General features: G+C 39.9%; 1 protein-coding gene across 1 annotated transcript in view; it reads left to right on the top strand.

Annotated features, from left to right (window-relative positions):
- The window catches only part of si:dkey-49n23.1 (semaphorin-3D), a 92,507-nt gene that overhangs the window by 1,085 nt on the left and 68,145 nt on the right, over positions 1 to 23,277 (top strand). The gene's annotated exons all lie outside the window — the stretch shown is intronic.

The raw sequence follows: 23,277 nt of genomic DNA, 5'->3' as shown, positions 1-23,277 counted from the left end.
CTTTGTAGGATATTTTTTAGTCATTAATGGTGTTCCAGGAGTTATTGTAGCTTCCATGGTCATTAATGATGTTTTTTTAAGGTTTTGAGAGCTATCAGATGTTGTCAGGAGTTCTTGTAGCAGCTTTGGTCGTTATTGAGAACCTTTCAGGTTGTTAATGTAGTTCCAGGAGTATTGTGTTCATTTCCAGGGTCTTTTTTCAGTTGTTACTGGTGTTATAGGAGTTTTTGTAGCTTTCATGGTCATTTTGGTTGTTGTTTTAGAGGTTTTGAAAATCAGAAGTTCTTTTGGACATTTAGGTGATCATTGGGATGGTTTTAAAAGTGATTGTAGGATTTTTGTTAGTTATTGGAGATGTTCCAGGGTCATCCACTTTTGGTGGTTAGTAAGGAGATTACAGGAGTTTGTGCATGAGTTTGGGTGGTCATTAAGGGGTCTAAGGGGTTCTTAGTTGTTAATGGTGCTCCAGGAGTTTTTGTTGCTTTCATGGTCATTTAGGATGTTTTTATAGGTTTTGATGGTCATCAAATGTTGTCAGAAGTTCTTGCATAAGTTTTGGTGGTCATTTAGGGGCATGACAGGTTCTTGTAGGAGGTTCCAGTGTCTTTGTAGACAGGTTAGTGGTTATCAAGGACATTTCAGGAGTTCTTGCATTAGGTTTGGTGGTTACTGAAGATTCAGTGTCTCTGCAGGTGGTCTGTATCTGGTTGTTCATGGGGTTCCAAGATAGGTGTTTTGGCCATTGAGGAGGTTTCGAGGATGCTTATAGATGTTTTGAGGTGGTTCCAGCGATCCTTTTGGGAGTTTTGGTGGTCATTGTGAAGTTACAAGAAGTTATTGCAGGAATTTTTAGTAGTCATTGAGGTCCCAGGGATCATTGAAGATTAAAAATGAATGACTTCTGTAATCATGAGTCTCACTGTTTTGCATTTGTGGCTGTTGGTGCAAAATTGTATCAAAATGGGTCAAAAAGTTTCAATTCCTTCATGTGTTTCTGTTTTTGAGGGGCGGTGACATTAAAGTGTTGTGAAGCTTCTTCTAACTGATGACTCTGATAAACCTGAAACACTCAGGGCTGACTCACGGTCAGTAAATAACGGCCCGAGCTGTTGTCTCATCTCCAAATATGTTTCAAATACTTTGTTCTGAGTTTATTAAAGACAGAAACTAGAATGATCAGTACAGTCTGTCTCTGTCTGTCTCTGTCTGTCTCTGCTGTGAGTAAACCTCCCCCAATTGTCCTTGCCTTTCCTGTTTTGGAGTTCAACACCCCCTCTGCTGTACAATCTGTGTGTGGGACTGCTGTTTCCTGCCCTCTGTGTGTGTGTGTGTGTGTGTGTGTGTATGTGTGTGTGTGTGTGTGTGTGTGTGTTTGATTGTTGTTTTCCTGGCAGCATTGTGTCATTGTGTCTATACTCTGACGGTAGCGCTGCTGTAGTAATGATAATGGAGTGACGCTGCTACAAAACCACCTGTGTTTGTGTGTTTGTGTGTGTATGTGTTATATTTAACCCTTTATTTTAACAGGTGTCATTGAGATCATGATCTTTGTAAAAAGAATAAGAAACATATACACTAAATTGATCAGCAACAGTTCTGATAATTGATTAATTAGGATCATTAGTCATTTATGCAGCAAAAAATGCCGAACATGATCTGTTTTCAAGTTCTCAGGTTTAGATTTTTGTCATAAACTTAAAGTCTTCGGTGTTTGGACTATGGCTGCTAATCTGGTGGTTACTTTCTCAATTAAAAGTTTGTTGTTTGATATTTGAAATGGTGGAAAATAGAGAAAAATATTGATCATTGTCTCCCAAAGTCCAAGGTGATGTCTTCGTCAACGCCAACGTTTTGTCTGGTTCAGTTTACTACTTAGTCTCAGAGGACTGAAGAAACTACAAAATATTCACATTTTAGAAGCTGAAATCTTAAAATGACACAAAGCAATAATAGTGATTCATTTTCTGTTAATGGACTAATCAGTTAATAGTTACAGTTTAAGGACTTTGTATTCTGGGAACTTCTGACGGACATTTAATTTGTCTAAATAAGGAAAAAATAACAGTGTAGGGCTGCAACTCAGGATTATTTTCAATATTGATTTCAGCTTTGTCCAACTTTTTGTCAGTGATGTCTTTTAAAATAGCTTTCGAGCATTCAACACTTAAAACATCAGCAAAACTTCACCTGAGTCCATCAACTGATCGACTGATAGTTTCAGCTCTAAAATGATTGTTTGCTTCAGCCAATATTTGTATTTCTCAATGAAGGTAAATAAAGAAATGAACTAATCAGAGTCCATTAAAGCTGCTTCTCTGAGTCTGTTTACCTACTGAGAGCTGAGTGGAGCCCATTCCAGCTACTTGACTCCCTCTCAGTCAGGTCCTTCAGTGGAGAGCAGTATTACACCAGCGGCTCACTGGAGCGAGGAAAAAACTGAGAGTCAGCAGGAGGAGGTGAAGAATCAGCGCCTGAATGACTGATGAGCACGAGGTTTGAATCTTATAAAGAAAAACTGAGAGAGACAAACACTGATAGAGATTTCTGGCTCATGTTTTTTAAGTGCTGAATCGAGTCGACCGGCACTTTCACTCCAAGACTAGAATCAACAAAGAGTCCAGATAAAAGTCTTATCTGATGGCTGCCGGCCAAAGAGAAGTGGATTTCAAAGCTGCAGCTCTTAAGAACTGCATCAGTCTGACATCTGATTGGATTTTTGTTTTGATGACTTGTCAGGAACATTTAATGAACCGAGCAGCAGTGAAATCTAATTATAAGCCTGGAGACAAAGTTAAATGACAGTGTCGCCCCCGCTGTGTGTGTTTATGTCGTAGAAGACTGTTTTTTAGTATTACTTGTTTGAAGTTGTCTCTGCACCTAAAGGGAGAGGCACAGAAAAAAGCTTCAACATTTTTCATTATCAATCAATCTGCAGACTATTTTTATGACTATTTTGTCTATAAAATAATTAATCAGTATTTCCCAAAGCCCAAGATGACGTCCTCAAATGTCTTGTTTTATCCACAACTCAAAGATATTCAGTTTACTGTCATAGAGGGCTAAAGAAACTAGAAAACATTCACATGGTTGGTGATTAATTTTCTGTCAATCAACTAATTGATTAATTGATTGCAGAAGATTTCTGGCACAACTTTACCTACTTCTAAAGTGCATGGAGAATAGAAACAAGTCTAATAAAGGCCAAGCTCCAACAACACTCGTAGCATAAAGAACAACTTTATTGTTATAATAGACCAACATCAGGGTCATTATAAAACACATTAGAAACAGTATTTAAATAGGGTGGTTAAAAAGCAGAACCCATGTCTCTTATTGGATATTCCCGTCATCTCCCTGCCTGTGTGGGAAAATGATTGGCCTGAAGTCATGTGACCATACCCCCAACTGACCTTTGGTAGATACCCCACTGGCTGATACATGTCTGGATGCACATAACTGAACTCTCAATCTTCATCTGTACCAGCGTGTTATTGTTGGCTTTGTTTGCAATCACACCTCATCATCACCTCTAGAGCGAATCAATCAAAACACACGTTGGCTCTGTTATTGGAGACGTTCTCCTACAGTTGCTAATTGATCGGCAAGTCGGCTGTTCTGGCATCGAACGTGTAACCTGTCAGTCACGGACCGGACGCTCTCTCTCTCTGTTTGATCGTGTTTTACAACCTTCTAAACCCTTTTTTTCTCCTTTTTAAATGTGCTTCTCATTCTCCATGGCTCTGATTTCATACTGATAGTTCACCCGAGCCTCAGGTCTGTTTTCCATTCTGTTCGTTCTGGGTTTGACGCCAGCTCTGCATTCATCTGCCCTCTCCGTCTGTCTGTCCGTCTGACTGACTGACTGACTGAGAGGCTGTTTCAGGCTCCCTGAGGCTGAAACTGTCTGGATTAGTTTGTTTTTCTTGGGGCATCTTCTGTATCAACTGATGCATGTCGTATGAACACACAGGCACAGACGTACACCGAAGGTCTGTTATTTTAGGCACGTCTGTTTTATTGCTGTTTCTCTTCAGTTTGCATAGTTAAGCTCTGCCTGCTTTCATGGTCCAAGACAAATATCCTTTCAATGGCAATAAAGGATAAAATGTTGTACCTGCATGTAGAAAAGAGTTGCATTGACAATTAATCTGGTGTTTACTGTTCATAATTAAATTAAATTGATAAACAAATTTTTTCTCCAGAATCCATCTGATCACAAACCTAAAATGTCCAATTCACAATCATATAAAAGAAAGATTTGAGAAGCTGGAAACAGTTTGTGGAGGGAGAGACGTGAGAAGTGAGGCATGAGGCTTGAGCTGCAATTAGTGTCAAAACTCATATTCAGATCTGCACACATGGACATGATACACGTATTTTAAGATTCAGTGTGACTCACAGTATCATTACCTCTGAAGTGCTTCATAAATAAACATCAGGAAAGGGTGTAATCATATGCACATCATACAGGGTGCAGGGCTTTTAGGAGACAGCAACAATGGAACGAGCACACTTACTTACTCTGAGGACACAATTCAAATGTTTATCCAAATAGACCTTTGGATCCAAATCGGATCTTTTCCATAAAACATTTTGACCCGAGGAAGATCCAGCATAAATTTTAACTTCAGAGGAAATGTGTTGGCGTTACTCTCCATCGTACATAAAAATCCATAAATCTGCATAAAAATCATAGAATAAAGACAGAACTTTCAAACTTCCACATCACAGTAATTCTCTGATAGTTTTCTGCACATTAATGAGTACACTGTAAACAGGAACTGATAAATCATCATACTTTTAATGTGGCTAGTTAAACAAATAAATCACCCGTTTAAATGATTAGCAGTGATCAATTTTATGTTTTTTATCAAACCGATTAATTGATTTACTGTTTCAGCACTAAAGTGTGTGTGTGTGTGTGTGTGTGTGTGTGTGTGTGTGTGTGTGTGTGTGTGTGTGTGTGTGTGTGTGTGTGTGTGTGTGTGTGTGTGTGTGTGTGTGTGTGTGTGTGTGTGTGTGTGTGTGAGCAAATTATTAAATAAACCGGGACCAAGGTGTGCACTGTCCTCTAGAGTGTGCACAGTATGTAACTGCAGTCTGTAATAACAAAGTACAAATCTCTGTGAAGCTTTCGTTTGACCTTTGACCCTCGGCATGTATAAACATCTCATCACGTCCGTGTGACCCCGCTGCATGATAAAGACTCCTGCTGGCTGTTAGCGTGAGTGAAGGCTTGTGAGCCGGCGACCACAGGAGTCAGGCTCTTTGAGACCGGAGAGGGACGGAGACAGAAGGAGGCTCTACATCACTTTTAATGGAGGAGCTGACAGCGCTCAGAGAGTCCGTATCAGGGACGGGGCCCGTTACACAAAGTCACTTGTAAACTTTTTATATCCTCAGTGGGCCAGTTTCCATTAGAGCAGGGAGGCTAGAAGAAGACCCTCAAAGGTTTTCTGTTAAAAGATGCTATAGATTAGCTTTTTATTACCTCGAGGCAATATACCACATGTACAAGATGTTTAAAGGGTTACTGATCAATACTAATAACTCACTGACTGACATGCAAGCAAACATCTCCTGAATCAGTTTAAAATTAAAGGGTAACTACACACTAAATCATGTTTTACCCTCACATAGGTCTACGCTGGCATATTTTATTTATTTATTTGTTTATTAGGTTCTCCAATTAGTCACACAGATCATATAGAACAATATACACACAGACTGATACAAGAAAAATGCATGATGAGGTTAACAAGAAAGAACATTATATTAATACAAAATATGATAAAATAATATAAAACTCTCTATCTACACTATATACCAAGGGAGGAGTTGGATAAATATGATCAACAGTATATATTTATGAGAACAGATTATTCAATTATTTATTATGTTTGTAAGTTATACTTCAGTAAATTTTAGTCTTTAAAAAAAAAGAAGCTCTTTCTGCCTTTTAATTTCTGTGCTGTCTAAAGGTAGACAGGTCTGAAACGACATGGTCCTGTACATCACTGTTCTCTTCATTGCAGTTGATCTAGTCTGGACTGTGAATCCTCCCATCACTACATACCTGATGTTATAGCTGTCTGTCACTAATGTAATGTGTGTAAAAACTACTAGTTTCAGCTCAAAATTAGATTATTTTTGTCTGCTTGCATTTAAAAATGTAGTTCAGCTGAATTTTCTGCTCCTCTCTAACAGGAAAGACTGAGTTATGTTTTGTATATCAGCTGCTGTGCCACTTATAGACATCACAGCACCGACTAACTGAAGCCTCAGTGAGGGAATCTGTAAAAGGACGGGTCATTACGTCACTGTGTAGCCTGTGAATGGTCATTGGTGCCAAGTCTCAGAGCTTTCAGTTGAGCTGACATTGAGATGAACAGGATTGCCATCGCCCCTTATTTTAACAGGTTATTATATCAGATGGTGGAATCATCAGTTATTTGTTGCATTGGTAACTAGGTAACGTTGGATATAACAGTTGATGTGTATTTCCTCAGGTTTGGGTTTTTGTTTTTTTTTGTTTGGCTAACGGATATTTACTTAACTCAGAGAGGACATATCATTGAGTCTAGCCAGTTATAATCAGAGCCATGGTGGAGCAGTGGTTAGCACTGTTGCTAACCACTGGGTTGTTCTGGGTTCGAACGGCCAGCCAGCTGAGATCCTTCTGTGTGGGATTTGTATGTTCTCCTCATTCCTGTGTGGGTTCTCTCCGAGTACCACAGACCAAAAACATGCAGCTTAGGTTAATTGATCACTCTAAATTACCCGTAGGTGTGAATGTGAATGATTGTCTGCTCTATGTTTGCCCTGTGATGAATTGGCGATCCAGGGTCCCACCTCTCACCCAATGACAGCTTCGATTGGCTCCAGCTCCCTGTGACCCTTTAGAGGATAAGCACTTTGGGACATGGATGAATGGATGGATGGTTATAATTGGTATTCTTGGGTCTGGTCAGTGATAGTAGATCGGACCTGGTCATGTAACAGTGGATTGAATTGATGTGTAAGCAGCTGCTGGACAGAGCCATGATCTGTTTGGAGACCAATCAAAAGGAAAATGAACACACACAGATAAAAACATCGGCCAACATCACGTAATGTGTTTTTTGTTCTCCTGTTTTTTCATTTTGTGGAAACATTTGTCAGTTTAAGGTAAAACGACATAGATATGATGGTTTAGAAGTGACAGTAATTAGTCAGTCAACACACTAAATCTTGGATTGATTCCCAGACACTTGTACAACTGGCTCTTATATATGTAATGTATATGCGTATATATACGTCATTTGCAAACATGATTGATGTCAAAGCAACGTGAACGGTGTTACACCCCGATCCAGCTGCACACACATCAGCTCAATGTCACTCTGTCACTCTAATGAATGAAAGCTTCTGTTTAAAAGAAACCCAAACTTCCCAACAGGTTTGTTGAACCACTCATGACATCATGTCTTCCTCTGTTAGGACAGTCTGACACTTAGTTATGATTATACCTAAAGCAAAAATCTAAAGTATTCCTCAAGGTTTCCTGATTGGTTTATAACTGAATGTTTGCTATTAGAGAGCTAGATGTACAGAAATCCCTGCAGCTTTAATGGCGTTGCCCTAATTATATCAAATACTTTTTCTATTAATTTGTCAGCATCTGTCATATTTTGGCTCGGATTGTGGTTCATTTTGTTCTGGTTGTGTGTTTGACGTTTTGCTGTGATTTGATGTAATTTAAATTCTTTATAAAGTAGTCACACACAAAAAATGTAACCTCTTCTCAGTCCCATTTTTACACCCTTTGACGTCCAAATACTGAGCAGTTTGAGCTCCAGATCCTAACCAAAGGTTGGACAGAGATCAGCCCTGTTTCACCCAGACACATTTCTCAAACTATAGGTACTTTAGATCCTTACTTCACTTTATCTTCTTCATCTTTATTATTCACAGTAGAACACAGATGTGAGGCTGTATCTTACCTCACTGGGGAACAAACCCTGAGAACTGCTTCACCCACTGTAGCAGCTCAACTCTCAACTTGAAAGAGGAAATCCATCATTTACCTGCAGAGTACCATGTGGCCCTGCAGACCAGGACCACTTCACATTAGACTACAAACCACACTCTCCATCTTTGGGTGCACTTAAAATATTTTTGTCAATGAAAATCCTAAATAGAGTTGGTGATAATGCCGAGGCCCAACGCCCACGGAGAATGTACTTGACTCACAGCCAAGAATGTGTTCACAGCTCACACTCCAGCTATACAAGAACCAGAAGAGCTTGTAGCAGAGACCCTGGCACTCCAACCCTTCACAGTACTTCCTACAAGACGCCCTTGTGATAACAACCCATCTCTGAGTCCTCAAACCTCCATGAAACCTCCAGACTAAAAACCGGCTCTGTGTCTCAAATCACACTCTTCTGTTAGTCCACTATCTACTTACTTGAGTAGTATTAAAATATCGACAGCTTAGTGTTTCAAATCAAACACAGTGGTTGGACCGGAAATGACGAATAGCTAGTTAGCAAGCTAGTGTTAGCATTCGCGTTAGCATTCATGGTGCCAAACCATTACAGATTGTTAAATTAACGAAAGAAACCTGACAACAGTACAGTGGTGCTTATAGTGGTGAGAGATATCCATAGTTCCACACTCAACTTTTTGACTGTTTTGAGTGAACCATCTGGGTGTGAACGCACTTATGACCTCCGAATATTAAGAAGAACAGAAGAAGAGATTTGAGACACAGCAGTGGTCTACTGTTCCAGGACCAGCTTCTTTTCCAGCAGTCTGCCAGTCATCTTTTTTAAAAATAGGAACCACCGCCCCCTCAACCAGTCCACAGGCACTGATCCTGACCTCCATGCAGCATTGGAAAGGCCTTAAATATCCAGAGCTCAGCATCTCAGGATGAATTTCATCCATCCTTCATGACTTACCACAGCAAGTCTGTATGACTACCATAGCTAGATCTTGCTTAGAGAAGAAAGAGAAAAATTCCATCTTTAGACCAGAAATGATATAAGATTTACTCTGTTATTCCACCATCTAGAGTGTCAGTATGTATAATTCCACAGTAGCAATAAATATAAAACCAGCCACAATATAACAAATAAACTGCTTTAGAAGTTTATTTAAATTTACTAAGTAAAGAGACGTCACATTGTTACTGATCATTACTGGACTTCATTAAACCGGCCTGCTCCTCTGCTTGCCGACACGCTGAAGGTGTTTTCAAATTAACACAAACATTTATTCCTGACGTCTGTATTTTTAAAACTTGAGCTGCAGTTTATTTATTGAGTTTGAATTGATGTGCACAGATGCTCTTTGTCATTATCCCTCTGCTCAACGTTGACTCATCTCCCTGCAGTTATTTCTGGGAGCTGCCCTGCATCACTGCAGTGTTTTGTTGCTCCGCAGGGGAAAGTTTAGGTTAAGTGCTTCTCTCGCTAAAGCTGGAGAAGTGGCTGATGAGGGAGGGGAAACTCCTCAAGCCCCCTCTCTTCCTGATTTGGGAATCTAACTATACAATGCTGCAACCACCCAGTAGTCCTCTCTGAATTAGCGGACACGTCCCCACCCACCTACCTTATGGACGTTGAATGAATAATAGCAGGTGACTTTTTTTTTTCTTTTTAAAAAAAAAGTGTTTCTTAGAGTTTCATCATCCCCTTGTTGCCTGTTCTGGCTGATCTCTGGGTTAACATCATAAAATAAAAGAGTAAAAAAGCTGTAATTAAAATGTCATATGTCCTTAAAACCACAGCTAAACAAACACACACACACACACACACACACACACACACACACACACATCCATACATAGAAAAATATGCAGGCACGCCACACTGATGAAGAGCCCAGAATAACATCCTCTTCATCCTCCGTGACGAGTCTTGTATGATTAAATGAATCCTTCTCCAGCCCACAGTCATCCAGCTTTGGGATTTGAGGCTACACACACACACACGCACACACACATTCACAAACACACACACCTTTTTGAGGCCGTGAAATTCCCCACTTTTCAATGCTCCACTGCTTTTACCACAATGACCAGAAAACACACAACATCCCCGAAGAAGGAGGCACAAAGTGTGAGAACAAGAGACAGTACATTCTGTAGTTCATTATAAAAACTTCCACAGGACAAACTGAAGGGTGTGTGTGTGTGTGTGTGTGTGTGTGTGTGTGTGTGCGTGTGTCGGTACTGAGGTTTGGGAAAGTTCCCGACCTTCACAATGCATACAAGTGTGTGTTTTGGAGCATTTGTGCGCATAGTAAGTGTCTATTATGGTTGAATTAGCTCCCAGCTCGAGACAATCACTGCGCTGGAAGTGTTTAAGAGTGTGTGTCCGTCCTCTCTGAGATTCACGGCTGTAGAATAGAGTCCTATTGTGGTTTAATGGTCGTTAGGATGCTCTTTGTGTGTGTGTGTGTGTGTGTGTGCTTTGTTGTTGTTGTTTTTCCTTCCTCTTCTACTGTTTCCTGTGTGTGTGTGTGTGTGTGTGTGTGTGTGTGTGTGTGTGTGTGAAACAGATAGAGACTGAGAAGGAAAACGTGAGAAACAAGACACACAATGCACAAGGAGAGAAAGATCTCTGCCTCTTATATGTGTCTTATTTTGTTCACTTTCTTCTTCTTTTATGATATCTGAGCTTGAGCCACAGAACATCAGGTTTATATATCAGGTTTATATGTGTCTTTAAAACTCTCACAGTTGACCTTGGCCGACTATAAGTTCACTGGAGGATGGGAATAACTATTGTTTCCAGCTGGGAATAGTCAACAAATCTCATACATAAAAGCCAAACCAACAATGAACTGATCTGTTAACAGAGTGTTAGTATAATCCTTTAATTGTGCTTTTCTGACAGTGATAAATGATACAATACAAACCAACTTCTGCTTCCAGGTTTTCAGAATGACATCAGCTTTTAGTTAATACTTTCAGCCAGTGGATAGAAACCTGTCCAAGAGGTGTGAACGAAGACTCTGGATTAAAGGATAAGCTTGGAGATATCTTAAAGACCAAAACTATAATTCACTGGTAAACTAACAGATATTAAATGTGTCTTCGTCCTCTCACTGTGCTGTAGATCTCCACTTTCATCCAAAAACGTTTAAAAACACGTGAGTGAGCCGCACCGCTCCGTCATCAAAGTTCCTTCATCGCCATGAACACACACTCTGTTGTTTATTTTGACTCGATCCCACACACGTCGTCCTGCTGCTAGAAATATTCACCAGAGCAATAAATGTAGATTCATCCGCCGCTGAAAGTAGTCCCCAAAAACGGCATGATTTCCTCCAGAAATACTCAGCAGAGTAACAAATGTAGATTCATCCACTGCAGAAAGTAGTCCCCAAAAACTACACTGTGTCCTCCAGAAATACTCACTAGAGCACCAAATGTAGATTCATCCACTGCAGAAAGTAGTCCCCAAGAACTACACTGTGTCCTACAGAAATACTCACTAGTGCACCAAATGTAGATTCATCCACTGCGGAAAGTAGTCCCCAAAAACTATACTGTGTCCTCCAGAAATACTCACTAGAGCAATACATGTAGATTCATCCGCCGCTGAAAGTAGTCCCCCTTAAAAGACGTTATTTCCTCCTGTTTCATTAACTTCAGTTTTACAGTTTGTTTGTTTTTTCAACCAGAATATGACAGCGGTACTAAATGTTAATTTTAAATGTTAAACTTAAATACACTCTAATGTAAAGTTTTCATTCTTGGGACATCATAAAGAGAGAAAAGGAGTGATGGAAAAGAAAATGATGAATTTAAAGTAAAGTAAAAAGCGAGAATGATGACATTAATCTTTAAGTGACTAAATGCGAGAGAAAAAGCAGCAACAGATAATAAATAACCAGAAAATTAATATCCAAGTGTGTGTTTAAAAGCACCGCCTGGTTATCAGTCTGTTTAATTTGGCAGCATCAAGTATCCTTTCTAAATACTGATAGGCTTCATGAGAACCGAAGTGTATTAAAATCACAGTAACATACATCCATCCTAACTGTTATCACACTCATAACGTAAACGCCTTATCTCGCTCTCTGGCTAATATTTCTCAGCTCGATGGGTGTTGTGTTTCTACAATAGCAGATGTAATGCCAATGAAATATAAATCAATTTGACTTCTTACATCTTCCACCTGTGATCGTCTTCATTGGTCAGATCTTGAAGCGGATTAAAATAAACGTGTTGATTTATTATTAGTGAGCGTTGTTTCTTTCAGTCCAGTAAACTGTCAACTGTCAAAAGCCTATTTGCGCAAATGAACTCATGTCTAGACTCGATCTTGTTGATATAAGTGAAATTTCAGGTTTGATAAACTTTTACGAGCCGCGGGCTGTTTTATGATCTTTGGCAAAATTTAAGTACACATGAATCTGTACAGTTTCAACGTCCTACAGAAAGGATTCATGAGATTCAGCTGAGTCTGTGTCTCTTAGTTTTTATAGGAAATAGTGCTTTGTCCCCTCAAGTTTAACTCAGTTCAGTCCAGTAGTGAGATGCACTGTAAAACATACAGTCACTCCTATGATGACATGCTCATGTTCACATTAAGATAAGATATTCATTTATTAGTCCCACTAGGCATGGGATGATAACCGTGATATGAAAAAGCCACGTTAACTGAAACCGTCAAATTTCCTGTCATACCGTTCCTACTGTAAGGTATGAGACGTTTCTAGTCTGGTCAAAGACAGGAAGTGCTGGTTAAAGACAGGAAGTGCTGGTCAAAGACAGGAAGTGCTGGTCAGAAATCCCTCAGGTGGTGCAGCTGCAGCGTAGAGTATCACGACCCCTCACACTGTCATTACAGATTCAGGTTAAATGAACATGTCTGTCTTTATTTTTCTTCCTTTTGGGAACATTTTAGAGCTGGAATCACAATACTGTGAAACCGTGATATTTTTGCTTACGGTTATCATACCACCAGAATCTCATACCGGCCCATGCCTAAGTTCCACAATGGGCAAATTCACAGCATTACAGCAGAAAGGATAGCAAAAAAAGAAAGGTCAATAAATAATAAGTAGGTACTCAAACAATAAGAACGATTGGAAATAGAAAACAATAAGATTATGTCCAAGAGAAATATTGGTGTAGCTCCAAGTAAATTTATAAAGCACTATACAGTCATATTCACACATCGGTGGCACAGCTGGTTCTTAATGTTAAAGAGAGTGAAATGAAAGTGAGTTGATAGATTCACCCGCAAGTTTAATTGCAATAACTTTAATGATCGTGCAGGTTCATCCCAGTAGAAAGGTGCACAGTACCAGAAATTAATGTTATATGTAACTCCTATATTGTCTTTCCAATCACTCAAACTGCTTTACACCACATTCCACATTCACACACTGATGAAACAGCTTTAGGAGCATTATGGGGTTCAGTATCTTCCCCAAACACACTTCAACATGTGGACTGGAGGAGCCGGGATCGAACCACTAATCCCCCGAGTCTCACATCCACAGTCTGTGTCCAAAACCACTCCCTATTAACTATATAATGCTCTATGTTAACCCTTCACCATTTTATTTGAGTGTCTTAATGCTGAGTGTGTAAATATCTCTATTATATCACATTAGAGGCCTTAACTATTCCACAATGGAGCAAAAACAGTAGTGTCCATGGCATGTAAACTACTGAAGATGATTAGTTAGGGTTAGGGTTAGGTGGTGTCTGCTTGTAGGGAATAGTGAATGAGTGAAGAAGGATTTCACACACAGCTGTAGACTAATCAGTGTTGTTGTAAAGAACGCCAGAGTCTTTGTTTTTCTTTCTCTCTAGCGTTAACTATATATATACAGAGACTCCTTCCTCATGGTGAAATTGAGGAATTGACATTGAAGCTAATCTCTTCTAGTGTTGTCAGGCATGCCCCCACCCCCCCCTCGGTCCACTGACCCTCACTCACTGGGTCTTGACCTGGGTTAGGGTTAGGGTGAGTTGAAGGCGGGACTTCCTCCGCAGTGACCCGGCTGTTTGGCTCCATGTGAAGCAGCTGATGTTTAAACGCTGTGCTGCTCAGCTGTCACGTCCTGTGGGACAGAAGCTCTGATGTAAGGCGGTCTGGGTGGTCCGTCCATCTATCTGTCAGTGTGTGTGAGTGTGTGTGAGTGTGTGTGTGTGTGTGTGTGTGTGTGTGTGTACTTCTTCTATCCTTTGCTCCTCTATCAAGCACACTGCGTTTCCCTTGGAATAAAATTTGCTTTGATAGTAAACTTTTTTGCTTTCTCTTTTTCTGCTGTCTTCAGCCGCCAGCAGCAACATCTTGACTTTTTATACGTCATAATTTGGGTTTGGACCAGCGTTTAGCAGACATATGAAATATGACGCCAAGATGGGAAGTCTGTTATTGTTGGTAGGTGACTGCAGCAGATACAGCACCTCCAAAAAAGGACCTAACAATTAATCAATTATTAAAATAGTTCTGTCAGTGGGCTAAACATTGCAGCTCTAAATCTACACCTACATTTAAAACCTCTGCACTCTGTAGCACAAACAGGTACAGTCAGCTGTAGACTAGCAGGTAAACATAGTGAAGCATTTAGCAGCTAAAGTTTGTTTCAGTTGCTCTCAAATAGCCAAAAAATCTGTTAATGCAACTTTACATTAATATAAAAGTAACTAGTGCTCTTTAGTAGCTTTGCACTTCTCGTCCATTGGTATCTTAGCTGATGTTTACAGATTACACGTCTCAAATATGCTTTATTATCACTTTAATGATAATGATAATGATAACCCATTCTGTTGATTTTCTGTCTTTTTTAAATATAATTTTACATCTTTTGTTTTTGTCATTGTTGAAGCATCCTGGACTTTAATATCAGTGCCAGTCTCATGTTTATATTTACTCTCCCTCCTGTCTCAATTTGCTCTCATTGTCTTGGAAACCCACACACACACACACACACACACACACATACATACACACACACACACACACACACACACAGAGCCACTCCCTTCCACAGCACATCTGTTAGTGTGCCGTGCCGTGCGTAAGCTGGCAGCAGCAGCAGCAGCAGCACTATCAGACTCTATTGTATCATTGTGTTTGTCCTGCAGACTAATTAATAACTTCTTATCAGTTCAGAGGCAACAATAAAGTATTTCTGCCAAGCCAAACGCTTCCTTCCCCTCTCGGCCCATCTGAGTAAACCTGGGAGCTGGCGCCAACAAGTGACCCCAATACAAGGCACGCACACACACACACACACACACACACACACACACACACACACACACACACACACACACACACACATTTACTCAAACAGTGGCTACAGAGAGATTGACAATTTTATGATGATAATACATTAATGTTGGCATGAGAATGAATAGAATAGAATATGAATGGAAAACTTAAAATGGTATTATGAAACACTGAGCCTCCTCCAACTTGAAAATGATAGTCAGCTATGTTACGATTTCAATAAAGTTTCAATTAATTGTTCAGCTCTAGTCAAATTAGTGAATGTAGGGATGTTTTGTGTGGCATGGTACATTTTAGTAGCTACACACTATGAGGTACCAGCTGATACAGATTTGTTAAAGTAAGGTTACAATTCAAGAATGCTCCAAAATATCAGATCAACAGGCCAGAAAACACCCTGCGAAATATATCTGCTACCTTTCTAAGAGTGTTTTCCTTCCAACATGAGACACACACACACACACACACACACACACAGCACAGAGGTAAGCACGCTCCCATAAACCAGGAGTGTCATATACAATACACACTGCACCTCGTCCATATCGTAACTCAGACGTTCAGCCGCACATTGTGTTTACGTTACGGCTTCCAAACGCTGCTAAATATTACAGCCGAGGCCTTGATTCCTCTGCACACATTGTACATCACTGTCTGCTGTCCGCTGCCCTGTTTGGTCTATTCAAGTATGAAAATAACATGCTGGGACACACACACACACCCTACAGAACAGCCCCACAGGAATCACAGCATACACACAGAGCATAAACACACTGTACATCTTAACACACACACACACACACGTAGTCTTTGTTTTATTCGTGTCCTCGGGTGAAGCGTTTATTTGACTTTCTGAAGGACAATGTAGTTGACATAAAGGATTTATTTTAGAGGCATTGTTTCTTCTGCCCACAGCTATAGATGAACAGGGTGTGTGTGTGTGTTGATGTTTATGTGTTTTTCTGTGTGTGAGCTCCACATCCAGATGCTCTGTTAGTATCTATATATATATATATATATATATATATGGACTTATCATATGATACATGGACATGACCTTTGACCTCAGTATTGCCACACTTCACATTAGTAGCTAAGAGGTAGGGCTGGGCGATATGGCCTAAAATCAATATCACGATATATATTGAGCAGTTCACCTCGATAACGATAAATGGACGATAACTACCACCAGAGCGATAGATATAACCTATCTATTGCTCTGACTACCACCACCCCGTGGGCTAAAAAAAAGTTTGGCCACTAGATGGGGCTGTGGCAGCATAATTGCTCCACTCCAAGGTTAGATGTATGATGCCCTGGCTGTGGTCGTAAATTTCGGTATCGATAAATTTTCGGTTTATCGCCCAGCCCTACTAAGAGGCTATTCATGTCACATTAGCTAAGTGAGTAGTGTCCTCCATTCCTCACTGTGAAGAGTTAAAGGTAAATAACTCTCCAACCTTAATGGCAGTCTGGGTTTTTACCAGGTGGGGAGTTCTGGTCCTCTGAAATGAGGCCAACGCGGAAGTAACTTAGAGCTGCATTCTATCAAAAGGCCACCAGGGGGCGACCATCTCTATACAAGTCAATGGAGAATTCACCAACTTCTCACTTGATTTCTAACCTCAGTAAACGTTTTCAAAATGTGTTTATGGTCTCAATCGCTAGTTTAAAGCCTTCTTCAATGCAGTATGATGTTCATTTGGGACATTTTGGCCTCCCTGATTTTATATGTGACGATAAAGCAGGGTATGCATTAGGGCGTGGCTACGTCCTGATTGACAGGTTGATTGTCCAATCTCCTTGAGATCCAGCCCTCGCAACCATAGCACCCTCCCCGCTCTGCCCCATGACCCCGCCTCATGCCCATATAAGTAGAATCCGTGTTTTTATTTTTCCCAGCATGCACCTGAAATTTTCAAGATAGCGCTGCCTAGATTAGAAACTATTGGCTTCCGAGCAGCAGTCCACAAACCAATGGGTGACGTCACAGATGTTACGTCCATTTCTTTTATACAGTCTGTGGTTTTTACTGAAGTCTCTAATCCCACCCCCTCTTACAATATTATACTATTATATTATCATTATATCAGTGGTGTAAAATGATCCTCAAATGACAATAATATCGTCTGTCGTGATTATTTCTGAGGCAATATATCGTCCAACAGTTATCGGTATCAGTTAAGGATCAGTTTTCTAAGTTATTAAATCTCATGTTTGGATCCAAACCAACAACGAACTGATCTACTAAAACGTGTTGTTTCTGATATATACAATAAACCTCCATAATGAAGATGAATCAGATTACAGATTAATTGCAGCATTTTAGGTTTTAAAGCTGTACTGATCAATATTCTGTCATATAACAAAGCACATTTTATAAACTGAAAGTATAATATTACTCTCTGAAATGTAGTGCAGTGGAAGTATAAAGTATAAAACAACAAATACCTCAAAATCCTATTTAAATCCAACCACTGCTTTTTTTCTGCAGGTATCAAATAATCACATATAATCTTTCCTTTGAGAAACATTAAGTCAGTTTGATCAGATAAGCAGACGTTCACAATCAGCAGCAGATTATCAAACCACTCATGTGAATATTTGGCATTTTTGCATAAAATCATAGTGAATATTTAACAACCTTCATACGTTTCTATCAGGAAATCAGTTTATATTGATTACAGATTTAATAATACTGCTGGTGTTTTATCAGATATGCAGAATATTTGCCCTTTTATTTGATCAGTGCATAGTCTGGTTATAAAATGATAAATGTTTAACTTTTAAAAACTTTAAATCATGTTTGTTCTTCTACATCACTTTAAAATGTCGATTGGCACTAAAATCCACAAACTGCAGAAATATTCCACTAAGCTTCACCTCTGACCTTTAATGGTACTGTCAGCTATGCATCAACTTAATTTTAGGCTCAGTGTTTGGATTTGTTCTTCCCATGAGGCCTTCTGGGATTTGTAGTTGACTTAAATCATAAAGTGGAAACTTGCACAGTGTGTGAACCACATTTTATTCTGCACAGCTTCTCATTAAAATAACGATCTGACCAGGAGAATCATCGTCTGAAGCACATTTAGGAAGAATGAATCGGACTGCACGCCATCCTCCAACTCATCCACATAACTACAGAACAGCCCCACCCTCTCTCTCTCTCACACACACACACACACACACACACACACACACCTCTTCGTCTTTGAACTGCTGTCCTCACCGCAGCCCTCGATCATCTCCCTGACTTTGATCTGAAGAGCAGGCTCGTCTCCTCCTTCAGGGCTCCTATTGTTACCGAGGTGATAAATACCGACCCAGAGTTCGACTTTGACAAGCTGCAGTTCAGGAGTTTGTGTGTCAGTCTGAGTTCACAGCCGTCGCCGTTAGAAACAAACCCGTTCAAACGTCAGTAACGAGGCTGAAGATGGTGTTTGTTGTGTGATGGAGGTTAAAAGCTTTGTTTTTGCCTCCAGAGGCTCCAGTTTACTGCCTGTATTCAGTCCCAAACCAGACAGGAAGTGGGGAAGGATCTGGAGAGATGAGATCCAGAGCTTTTAATAAAGTGCAGTGACTAATATTGTGACATCCAAATCTTATTTTAGCCAACATTTTATTGGCATTCTTAGCCTTCTGGAGCATGTAGTGTTCCTTTAAGATCTAGAATTATGACATTTTTGGATAGTTTAACATGCAAAAACCTATATATATTGTACCTGGGTGGCACATTTCTTTACATTGTATGATGATATATTGAACATGTAATCAATCCAGCAACATTATGATTCATTAGGAGTCATTTTTCTCTCCGCCTGCTGAATGTAAGTCTAATATTCTCTCTCTTTTAGCTCTGTTTTTACTCTCTACCAGCTCCTGAGGGAAATATGTACTGTAAATGCTCCACTGTGTTCACCAGCTAGTCTACAGATACCTGTGTGTCTGTCTGCTGCTTGGAGCTGAGCAGGTAGAGTACAGAGGCTTTTTTTTAACACACTCTGAAGACGAGGCTGTGGGAGCGCTGAGAGTGAACCAGAACAGTAAAGTTGCAGCTGGACAGTTAAACAATGGGCTGAAACTCACAGTGACTCATATACTGTAGATACTTTAGCTGCAGAGTCACTGATTGAATTCTCTGTAAGTTCATCACTATGAACCACAAACACATGACACATCTGACTGTGATTAGTTTTGTATATTGACTTTATCACACCCAAATTAAAGCTGAAACTTGGTCGTATCTATTATTTTACTTCACATTGAACGTGTTGAAGCACAAAGACTGAAGAACTGTCTAAGTACCGTCTCTCTGGTCTGTAAATAAAGTTGAACAATTAAAACAAAAATAAGCAGATAATAACTTCCTGAATAGGCATGGGATGATAACCGTGTTCAAGGTATACCACGATTTGAAAAGGCCACGATAACCAAAACCGCCAAATTTTCTGTCATACCGTTCCTACTGTAAGGTATGAGCTGATTTTAGTCTGGTTAAAGACAGGAAGTGCAGGTCAGAGACAGGAAGTGCTGGTCAGAAATCCCTCAGGTGGTGCAGCTGCAGCGTAGAGTATCACAACCCCTCACACTGTCATTACAGATTCAGGTTAAATGAACATGTCTGTCTTTATTTTTCTTCCTTTTAGGAACATTTAGAGCTGGAATCACAATACCGTCATACCGTGAAACCGTGATATTTGTGCTTATGGTTATCATACCACCAGAATCTCATACCGGCCCATGCCTATTCCTGAACACAAACTGGCTCCTTTAAAAACCTTTCACTTCTCTTTCTATATTTGTGAGGACCAGATCTACATCTGTGTGTACACATGACACAGAAAACACTTCCTCTCTTTTACAACTTGAACTTGTACTTTTTAAATAGTTCACAGAATACTTCTCCGTCTCCCACAGAAACTTTATTTGCTTCCTGCTCCTCAAATCAAAAGACACAATCAGACCCGACCGGTGAAGTTTAATGTCAGAGCACTTAAACTGCACAAAAGCCGTCGAGGCGGCGACACTTTTTCACACTCGTAAGAAACAAGCGGCGTGTTTTTTATTTTTATTACAGCCGTTAGCAGAACGTTTCCGTCGCCTACTGTTTTCTCTCAAACATCGTCCCAGTTTAGAGCTCCGGACGGCTAATTTCAGCTCTATTGTTTCCTCCTTTCACTCAAATAAGAAGTGTGTGTGTATATATATGCGTGTGTGTGTATGTGTGTCTGTGTGTGTGTGTGTGTATGTATGTGTGTGTGTCTGTGTGTGTATGTGTCTGTGTCTGTGTGTGTGTGTCTGTGTGTGTGTGTCTGTGTGTGTGTGTCTGTGTGTGTGTGTCTGTGTGTGTGTGTCTGTGTGTGTGTGTCTGTGTATGTGTGTCTATATATGTGTGTGTCTGTGTGTGTGTGTTTGTCTGTGTGTGTTTGTCTGCCTGTATGTGTGTGTGTCTGTATGTGTGTCTGTATGTGTGTATTTTTGTGTGTGTGTCTGTATGTATGTCTGTGTGTGTGTGTGTGTGTGTGTGTTTATATATGTGTGTGTCTATATATGTGTGTGTGTATGTGTGTGTCTGTGTGTATGTGTCTGTGTGTGTGTGTGTGTTTGTCTGTCTGTATGTGTGTGTGTCTGTATGTGTGTGTGTGTATGTGTGTGTATTTTTGTGTCTGTGTGTGTGTGTGTGTGTGTGTATAATTAGTTTTTGATAAATATTGTGTTTTTCGTTAAGGCTGATCATTTCCACTCGACCAGTTTTCACATCATCAGTTCAAATAGATTTTCAGCTGGATTTTATTTCCTCAAATTAAAATAAAAAATTATTGTTTTTTTTTCGGCTTCCACAGAGAACAGTGTTCAGCAGAGTTTACCGTGTTTGCAGTGAATCTACTTCCAGTAATAGAAAGTGAGGAAAATGTGGATAAAACACAAAGCAGTTGCAGATCAAGCAGCAGATCAGTCCCTGAAAGTAATAAACAGGAACACAGAGAAGGGATGTTTTCAATTTCAGTTGCAAGTTAACAAGTTCAACATATCAACCTAAAAACATAATATGTCAGCGTTAACTACATGTTTCTGTTGAAAACTAGTAAACAAAATATCAGTTAACGTAACTTTAAAGACCGTGTAAAGTGAATTCAGACATTTTCTTCTAAAAACATTAAATAGGTCATAAATGTATTTCTAAAAAAGGTGTAAAAAGCATTTCAACCATTTAGAGTTGAATTGTGGAGCTAGGCTTCACAAACTGTGTTTCAACATTTCTGTGTTCAGGATTTAGTGATTAGCATAAACCCGCCCCTGCTGCTGTAGAGGTAGAAATACATTCAGCACACACTACTACTACTACAGTCTACAGTTAGCTAGTTAGCTGAGTTAGCTGCCGAACTAGCAGCTGAGTTAGCCGCTGAGCTAGCAGCTGAGTTAGCAGCAGAAAGCTCTCAGACATAGCATCCATGTTTCTGGTAGAGGTGGTGACTTTGATTGACAGGTGACACTTGGTAGGGGGCGGGGCTTCAGTGTTTGGGAGCAGAGAAAGAGGCTGATTTTTACACAACTTTGAAGCCTAATTTCATATATTTGGCGATTTTTTTTTTTTAAATCATTCAAATTTGGCAGGGTGGTTAACATCACACCATTCTGTGGTATGTCAAACTCAGAACACATATTTATTCTTACTTTACACAGACTTTAAATATTAATATCTACTGCAAAGCTCCATTTGTTCCTCTGCAGAATTACACATCAACATTTCTGTCGCTGTGTCTCAAATCACACACGGTCGTTACACACTTACTGTTATAGTTCATCCAAATCATTACAGACTGCTAAATAAACCCAATAAACCTGCTGATGCTTTATATATGACAACAGTATAGTGGAGCTTAGTGTAAAAACACATGTATAATTTACATTTGTATAACGTGGCGATGTTCACCGTAGTTTGTCCGTTTGTCTGTTGCCATGTTTGTCTGTTTGAAAAATGGCCTCTCCCCTGCTGCTATGGAGCCAAGATGGCGACCGTTGAGGGTGAGATGTGTCCATAGTTACACACTCAACCTTTTGACTGTTTTGAGTGAAAGCATCCAGGTTCTCATAGTGCTGCATGTTTCCATACTTCTCAGTGTGAACTCACTAATGACCTCACAATATTAAGAAGAACAGAAGAAGAGATGTGTGTGTTGTGCTGCTGCCCACAGTTTGCTATGAAGTGATGGTTTTTTGGTTTTCTTGGTCTGGTGAACCAAACGGCGCTGTGCTGAGCTCCTGTGTTGATTTTCACTGCTATCAACAGTCCTCTAATGTCCAGGGAGTCATTTGATTTAATGTAGGCCAAAATATTCAAAATACTGCCTAACAAAGGGGTTTTTCTTTGGGCTTCCCCTCTGATAAAAGTGAAATGGTGAAAGGCGCCCCCTCATCCCTCATGACCTTACTTACTTATTTTTGCTCAATTCTTGGATGCCTATGGGATCATAATGATGTTATTTGATCCCATAGACATTCAACAATTGAGCCAAGATTGTCTGAAATTGCTGTTTGACATAACTTCAGACTGCAGCAAATACATAACAATAGTCTGCCCAAAGGTATTTATTAGTTTCTGGCTCTGGGAAAATGGGAAAAACAGCAAAATTCCCCAAAACTACTTTATCTCTGAACTAAATCAGAGTCAAATCTTTAACTAAATCACACACATTTATCTCCTTTTAATAACTAATGTAATAGCTGACATTTATTATTTCATTTCTATTCACTGAGCTTCTCCTGACGTTTGGAGCCTCTGGATTAATTCATCGGTGCGTCTGAGTAATATGTTCCTAATATCAGTTTGTCTACCTGATGCTGGTCAATCTCGCCCTTTTTTCATATCAGTTGTTAGATGTGTGTGTGTGTGTGTGTGTGTGTGTGTGTGTGTGTGTGTGTGTGTGTGTGTGTGTGTGTGTGTGTGTGTGTGTGTGTGTGTGTGTGTGTGTGTGTGTGTGTGTGTGTGTGTGTGTGTGTGTGTGTGTGTGTGTGTGTGTGT

Source organism: Scomber japonicus, chromosome 3 (genome assembly GCF_027409825.1).
Source record: "Scomber japonicus isolate fScoJap1 chromosome 3, fScoJap1.pri, whole genome shotgun sequence".
Taxonomy (NCBI): Eukaryota; Metazoa; Chordata; class Actinopteri; order Scombriformes; family Scombridae; genus Scomber; species Scomber japonicus.
This window is presented reverse-complemented; position numbering and strand designations above follow the sequence as displayed.